The sequence below is a fragment of the Tachyglossus aculeatus genome, chromosome X1 (genome assembly GCF_015852505.1).
Source record: "Tachyglossus aculeatus isolate mTacAcu1 chromosome X1, mTacAcu1.pri, whole genome shotgun sequence".
NCBI classification, from domain to species: domain Eukaryota; kingdom Metazoa; phylum Chordata; class Mammalia; order Monotremata; family Tachyglossidae; genus Tachyglossus; species Tachyglossus aculeatus.
In genome coordinates, this window is record NC_052101.1 from 49,336,227 (window position 1) to 49,344,813 (window position 8,587).

General features: G+C 47.4%; 1 non-coding gene across 1 annotated transcript; it reads right to left on the bottom strand.

The window, feature by feature from the left end:
* Positions 1-7,073: 7,073 nt before the first annotated feature.
* Positions 7,074-7,211, bottom strand: LOC119920611. Its single transcript, XR_005448341.1, has one exon. It is a non-coding gene; the product is annotated as a small nucleolar RNA SNORA7 (small nucleolar RNA).
* Positions 7,212-8,587: the final 1,376 nt, after the last annotated feature.

The following is an 8,587-nucleotide window of genomic DNA, read 5'->3' on the forward strand; positions in this document are numbered from 1 at the left end:
CCAGTAGCATTATAGTCAATTCCCTTGGACGAGTTCTTGATCTTGAGGTCTAGGGTTGTCCCTTACAGAAGCCTCCCTCATTAGCGAGGGAAGAGAGTGGCTAATGATGGTATTTGTGAAGTACTTACTATGTGCTGTGCATTGTACTAAATACTGAGCAAATCCTAGATCATCAAGTCAGACACAGTCCCTGTCCCATATGGGGCTCACAGTCCAAATAGGAAGGAGGAAAGGTATTGCATCCCCATTTTACAAAGAAGGAAACTGAGGCACAGAGAAGTTAAAGGACTTGCCCCCGGGCACACAACAGGCTAGTGGCAGAGGTGAGATTAGAACCTGGATCTCCTGGCTCCCAGGCCTGGGCTGTCTCTAGTAGACCTTACAGCTTCTCTGTGAGAGGGATAAGGTGGAGAGAGCCCCAGTGTAGACAACTCCAAACCCTAGTTGTGGCCACAAGGGAAATTCACGCTGGTTTTTATTTTTGACATTTTTCATACTTATTATGTGTCGTTATTTTTACTGCTGTTATTGTTACTAGCATTATTATTATTATTTTCAGAGTGAATGGGGACTACAAGCAGTTTAACAAAATGTTTCCAAGGAAAAACCATGAAATATAAATAGGGTCTGTAAAGAGGTATTCTTTATTCTGTCCGTGTGGTGCAGGGGTTGGCCAAGGGGGGTTTTGTATTCTTCAGTACTGCCTTATAGAGTATACAGGGCCCATCCCTGAGGAGCCAGAGATTTCCAAGTAGTAGTGGTGGTGGTGGAGGTGGTAGTACGGTAGTGGAGGCTCTGATTGCTGTTGTGGCAGTTGTGATAGTAATTGTCATGGTCACAGTCGTTCCGGCGGTAGAATGCTTTGTTGCAATTTCCCTAGCACTTAGTAGACAGTCAATCAGTCAATCGTACTTATTGATTGCTTACTGTGTGCAGAGCACTGTCCTAAGCTCTTGGAAGAGTGCAATTTAACAATATTACAGACACAGTCCCTTCCCACAGTGAGTTTTCAGTCCAGAGGGGGAGACAAAAATTAATATGAATAAATAAAATTATAAAATGTACGTAAGTGCTGTGCGGCTGGAAGGGGGTTGAATAAAGGGAGCAAGTCGGGGCAACACAGAAAGGAATGGAAGAAAAGGAAAAGAGTGCTTAGTCGGGGAAGGCCCCTTGGAGAAGATGTACCTTCAATGAGGCTTTGAAGCAGGGGAGAGTAATTGTCTGTCAGATACGAGGCAGGACATGGGCGGAAGGTCGGAGGCGGGGGGCGGTGAGATAGATGAGGTCGAGATACTGGGATAAGGTTAGCAATAGAGGATCAAAGTGTGCAGGCTGGGTTGCAGAAGGAGAGTAAAGAGGTGAGTAGGAGGGGTCAAGGTGATCAAGTGTTTAAAAGCCAATGGTGAGGAGTTTCTGTTTGATATGGAGGTGGATGGACAACCACTGGAGTTTCTTAAGAAGTGGTTTTTGTAATAATAATAATGATGATGATGATGGCATTTGTTAAGCGCTTACTATGTGCAAAGCACTGTTCTAAGCACTGGGGGGGATACAAGATGATCAGCTTGTCCCACGTGGGGCTCACAGTCTTAATCCCCATTTTCTAGATGAAGTAACTGAGGTACAGAGAAGTTCAGTGACTTGCCTAAGGTTACACAGCTGACAAGTGGCAGAGCCGGGTTATTCTGACTCCCAAGCCCGTGCTCTTTCCACTGAGTCACGCTGCTTCTCTACTTCGCTGCTTTTGTAGAAAAATAATCCAAGCAGCAGGGTGAAGTAGGGAAAACAGGAGGCAGGGAAGTCGGCAAGAAGACTGGTACAGTAATCAGGATAGGAGAAGTGCTTGGATTAATGTTATAGCAGTCAAGCGCTTAGTACAGTGCTCTGCACACAGTAAGCCCTCAATAAATATGATTGATTGATTGGATGGAGAGAAAAGGGCAGATTTTAGCGATGCTGTGAAAGTGGGACAGACAGGATTTAGGGATGGATTGAATGTGTAGGTTGGATGAGAGACAGGAGTCAAGGAAAATGCCAAGATTACAGGCTTGTGAGGCAGGAAGGATGGTGGTGCTGTCTACAGTGATGAGAAAGTCAGGGGAAGGCTAGGATTTGGGTGGGAAGATAAGGAGTTCTATTTTAGACATGTCAAGTTTGAGGTGACGGCAGGACTTCCAAGTAGAGCTGTTTTGAAGGCAGGAGGACACGTGAGACTGCAAAGAGGGAGAAAGATCAGGGCTGGAGAATAGATTTGGGAATCACCCACATAGAGGTGGTAGTGGAAGCCATGGGAGCGAGGGAGTGGGTGTAGACAGAGAAGGGAAGGGGCCTCAGAACTGCACCTTGAGGGACACCCACAGTTAGTGGGTGGGAGGTAGAGGAAGAGCCCAGGAAGGAGACGGAGAATGAGTGCATTGCATCAGTACGCACTTAGTGTAAGCGGGAGTTGTGGTGGTATTAGAACCTGGAACTCCCCTCAGAAACCCACCATGATTTGGCCCTCCTCATCCCAATCCCCCCTCCTTCCCAAGCCTTCCCTGATTAACCCTAGTCTGGAAACTCCTTGCGGGCTGGGATTGAGTCTACCTACTCTATTGTACCGTTCTCTCCCGAATACTTAAGACGGTGCTCTGCACTGCTGTGTAGTAAGCACCCAGTGAATACCATTGATCGATCGACTGATTACCTCCCCACACCCCAAATTCTAATCTGTCCAACAGCCACCCCTAACTCTTACACATTTATACATTCTTTTTCCTAATAGTTTTGGATATTTCATCCTAGTCCTTTCATCCTACTCTCCAGCTGACGCTCTGGCTTGTCTTTCTGCTCCCGGTATTTGTCATCCTCCTGTCTGTCTGTCTCCCACATTAGAGTGTGGGCTCCCACTGCCAGAGAAAGTGTCCTGCGCTTCTGTTGTTTTTTCCCGGGCAACTTGGCCGGCGAGGTCGGAAAGGACCCCGGTGGCGGCAGTGGGAGGCCTCCACAGAGTTCCGATCTGTGGCTGAGGCTGCGGCTGTGGTGGCAGTTGTGGCTGTGGCGGTTGTAGCTGCGGCTGTGGTTGTGGTACCTGGGGCCGAGGCTGTGGCGGTGGCTGTGACTGTTGACTCTGAGCCTTGAGGACTATGTAATTCTGCTCCTCCAGCCACAGTACCCACTAGCTCTTGTTGTACTTCTCATTTTCCTTGTCTTCTATGTTGTGTTTGTGTATGGATTGTGTGTTTGTGTTTAATAATAATAATAATACTGATGGCATTTATTAAGCACTTACTACGTGCAAAGCACTCTTCTATGCGCTGGGGAGGTTACAAGATGATCAGGTTGACCCACGTGGGGCTCACAGTCTTCATCCCCATTTTACAGATGAGGGAACTGAGGCCCAGAGAAGTGAAGTGACGTGCCCCAAGTCACACAGCTGGCAAGTGGCGGAGCAGGATTTGAACCCATGACCTCTGACTCCAAAGCCCGTGCCCTTTCCACTGAGCCTGCTGCTATAGTCATTCATTCATTCAATCGTATTTATTGAGCGCTTACTGTGGGCAGAGCACTGTACTAAGCGCTTGGGAAGTACAAGTTGGACTATATCTTTACTTATGTGACTGCTGCCAACCCCTCCCCCTTTTATTGTTAAGATTTTGAGGGCCTTCGGGGCCAGAGATCAAGTTTAATTGATGGCAGGGTATTTTTCCCCCGTGCTCAGTCCAGCAGTTTGTACACCGAAGGCATTTAAGAAGTATTAATAATAATGACGGGTTTTGTGAAGCGCTTACAAGGTGCCAAGCACTGTTCTAAGAGCTGAAAGATATGCTACTTGTCAAGTGCTTACCGTATGTCAAGCACTGTTCTAAGTGCTGGGGTAGATACAAGTCAATCAGGTTGGACACAGTCCCTTTCCCGCATTGGGCTCAGACTCTTTATTCCCATTTTACAGATGAAGAAACTGCTTAGTACCCAAAATACAGCAGACATGTGGCAGAGTCAGGATTAGAACCCCGGTCCTTCTGATTCTCAGACCTGTGCTCTATCCACTAAGCCATGCTGCAGTCTGATACCACTACCCTTACTATTTATTGATCAATCAATCAATCAATCAGTGGCATGTATTGAGCACTTACTGTGTGCAGTGCTCAGAAGTAAGTGCTTGGGAAAGTGCAGCATGGCTCGGTGGAAAGAGCATGGGCTTTGGAGTCAGAGGTCGTGGGTTCAAATCCTGACTCTGCCAATTGTCATTCATTCATTCAATTGTATTTATTGAGCACTTACGGTGTGCAGAGCACTGTACTAAGCGCTTCAGCTGTGTGACTTTGGGCAAGTCACTCAACTTCTCTGTGCCTCAGTTCCCTCATCTTTAAAGTGGGGATTAAGACTGTGAGCCCCACGTGGGACAACCTGATCACCTTGTATCCCCCCAGCACCTAGAACAGTGCTTTGCACATAGTAAGTGCTTAATAAATACCATCATCATTATTATTATTATTATTATTATTATTGTTATTACAATACTATAGAGTAGGTGGACAGGATCCTTACCCAGAAGGAGCTAACAGACATTAACATAGATAACAGACAGAAGTGTGCATAAGTGCCGTGGGGTTGGGGGAGGGTTGAATATCAGAGTGTTTATGGGGTACAGACCCAAGTTCATAGGCAATGCAGAAGGGAGGGCTTAGTCAGGGAAGGCCTCTTGAAGTCATGACTTTAGTAAGGACTTGAAGTGGGGAGAGAAGTGGCCTGTCGGATATGAAAGGGGAGGGAGTTCCAAGCTAGGAGGGAGGATGTGGGCAAGGAGTCGGCAACGAGAAAGATGAGATGGAGATAGAGAGAGTAGGATGGTGTGAAAGAAGCGTGCTGCGTAAGTTGGGTTGTAGTGGGAAATCAATAGGACGGGGAGAGCTGATTGAGTGCCTCAAAGATGATGGAAAGCAGTTTCCGTTTGAAGCAGAGAAGAATGGGCAACCGCTGGAGGTTTACTACTTCTATTACTACTAGTATTACTACTACTATTCAATTAAGCATGGTGAGCGCTTAACAGATACTATTATTACTGTTATTATTTTCCTGCTCTGAGATGTTTCCTTCTGGTCAGGCACCCAGGCTCCTAGTGCCTGTGGCTATTTGCCGCCGTGGTAGGAGGACTCTCTTGGGGCTTTACACTCGTGCTTCGTGAGATTGCCACCAACAGTTTTCTGCCACTCTCCCATGGCTCTTAAGAGTTGGAATCTCTCAAAGGCATAGCCCCTCTCAGGGGCGCACCTGGAGAGTTTCCATTTCTCTCTCAGTCTCGACTACAAGAGGGAGAGTCAAGCAGAGGCATATCCACTCCATTCCTAGTTTGGGCAGTGGTTAGAGAACGGAAGGCAATCTGCTACAAGTCAAAACTCACCTGCGCTGGGCAGTGGTGGCACGGGAGAGAGTCGAAGGTGGAGACTCAAATTTACTGCGTGGAAGGAGGTAGTGGTAAACCGCTTCCATATTTTGACCAAGGAAACTCTACGGATGCGCTACCAGGACGATTGCAGATGGAGGTGGGGCGTTCTGGGAGAGTTGTGTCCATGGTGTCGCTATGGGTCGGACACGACTCGACGGCATAAGACAACAACAATTTATTGAGTGCAGAACACTGCACTAAATGCTTGGGAAAGTATGATATTAATTAGTAGGCATGTTCCCTGCCCACGAGGAGTTACTTTAACTACAACTACTACTACTACCACTACTGTTACTACTACTGGGAAACCTGTGGTTATTCACAGCAGCCCTCCCACTCTTTCCTGGAGTGGCTTGTCCGGAACTTCCCTCTGACGATTCAGTTTCAATTGAGAAGGCAGGGGTGTGATGTGTGGGTGTGTGTAAGTGTGTGTGTGTATGTGGAGGGAGGCACGCTTGGCGGGGGGCAGTGAGTTCAGCAGCAGACTGAGCGTCCAGACTCCAACTGGGGATCAGCAAGATTCTCAGGGGAACAGATGAGATTTAAGTCGTGAAGTACCATGGTCCCGCCAAAGGGTAAAACGTCAATTTGCTGGTAACTTGCTGGGGGTTTTTGAAGTCAAAGAAGCTGTGAGTGCAACTATTACCGAGTACAACTCCTGATCAGCTACTTCCTTAAGATCATTAGCGGTATTACTGGTATAATAATAACAGTGCCTGGCACCTAGCAAGCGCTTAACGAATACCATAATTCTTTTCACTCATGGTGCCAAGCACCATACCAAACACTGGAGTAGAAGATAATCAGATCAGACACAATCCCTGTCCCACACAGGGCTCACTGTCTAAGTAGGAGGAAGAACAAGCATTTAATCCCTATTTTACAGGTGAGGAAACTGAGGCACGGAGGGGTTAAGTGATTTGCCCGAGGTCACACAGCAGATGGGGAAGAAGGGGGATTAGAAACCCAGTCTGTTCGCCTTCTCTCTCATTTTCTGTTTTACTCTTTACCAAGCTCCCCTCTAGCATCTGGTACATCCTCAACAGGGGAATTTGAGTTGGCCGGCTCCTCTCAGCTCCCTGTTTTACCCAGCTGTCACCACTGGACAAATCAATACCAGGAGGGAATTAAAGTGCTTTTTGCTGAATTCAGAGAAGGGAGCCTTAAATCTGCAGGAGGAGAGAGGAGGACCAGTTATGATCCCAACATTCAGAATTCACTTTCCCTGTAGACTTTCAGCTCCTTGTGGGCAAGGATTGTGTCTGCCAACTCTGTTATATTGCCTTTTCCCCAGTACTAACTAACGTGCTCTGCACAAAGTACTCAATATATATCAGTATATATCAGTACTCAATATATATCAGTGATGGAGCAGCCTGGCCTAGTGGAAAGAGAATGGACCTGGGAAACAAACCTTGTTTCGTCTTACGCCGTCGAGTCGTTTACTACCCATAGCGACACCACGGACACATCTCTCCCAGAACGCCCCACTCTCCATCTGCAATCGTTCTGGTAGTGGATCTGTAGAGTTTTCTTGGTAAAAATACGGGAAGCGGTTTACCATTGCCGCCTTCCACACAGTAAACTTGAGTCTCTGCCCTGGACTCTCTCCCCTGCCGCTGCTGCCCAGTGTGAGTGAGTTTTGACTTGCAGCAGATTGCCTTCCACTTGCTAGCCACTACCCAAGCTAGGAATGGAATGGGTAGGCCTCCGCTTGACTCTTCCTCCCGTAGCCAAGACTGGTAGAGTACTGGAAACTCTCCAGGTGCTACACTGAGAGGCGGGGAAACAAATACCATAAAAAAAAGGATCCAATTCAGCCTTATGCCTCCACTTACAACGGGGGCTTGCAGGGCTTTAAAAGCAATTGGAGACCATTTCTGCATCACTCTGGTGGGAAAAGGGGAATGTTTCTTTAAGACACTCTCGCTCATTCTCTTTGACCTCTCATCTGCCTTTGACACTGTTGACCACCACCTTGTCCTGGAAACATTTTCCAATCTTGACTTCACTGACACTGTCTTCTAGTAGTTCTCTTCCTCTCTCCCTGGCTGCTCGTTCTCAGTCTCTTTAGCAGGCTCCTCCTCTACCTCCCACCCCCCTAACTGTGGGGGTCTCTCAAGGTTCAGTTCTGGGTCCCCTTCTATTTGCCATCTACACCCACTCATTTGGAGAACTCATTTGCTTACATGGCTTCAACCACCACCTCTGTGCTGATGATTCCCAAATCTACATCTCCAGCCCTGGTCTTTCTCCCTCTTTGCAGTCTCGCATTTCCTCCCGGCTTCAAGACATCTCTACTTGGATGTCCCAATCTCACCTCAAACCTCATATAGCTAAAACAGAACTCCTTATCTTCCCACCCAAACCTCGCCCTTCCACTGACTTTCCCATCACTGTAGACGACACCACCATCCTTCCTGTCTCCCAAGCCTGTCACCTTGGCATTATCCTTGACTCCTCTCTCTCATTCAACCCACATATTCAATCCATCACCAAGTCCTGTTGGTTTGACCTTCACAACATCACTAATATCTGCCCTTTCCTCTCCATTTAAACTGCTACCACGTTAATCCCATCATTTATCCTATGCCGCCTTGATTATTGTATCAGCCTCCTTACTGACCTTCCTGCCTCCTGTCTCTCCCCACTGCAGATCATACTTTACTCTGCTACCTGGATTATTTTTGTACAAAAATGTTCAGGTCATGTTTCCCCACTCCTGAAGAACCAGTTACCTCCTCATCAAACAGATACTCCTTACCATCAGCTTTAAAACACTTAATCACCTTGCCCGCTACTACCTCACCTCACTGCTCTGCTAACTACAACCCAGCATCTTCGCTCCTCTAATGCCAACTTTTTCACTATACCTCCATCTCATCTAGCTTGCCACCGACCTCTCGCTCATGACCTGCCTCCGGACTGGAATGCCCTCCCTCTTCATATCCAACAGACAATTAGTCTCCTCCCGTTCAAAGCTTTATTGAAAGTACATCTCCTTCAAGAGGCCCTCCCTGACTCCATTCCTCTTCTTCCACTCCCTTCTGTGCAGGCCTGACTTGCTCCTTTTATTCATCCCTCCCCCTCCCGCCCCCCCCACCCAGCTCAACGGCACTTATGTACATGTCTGTAATTCTATTTATTTATATTAAAGTC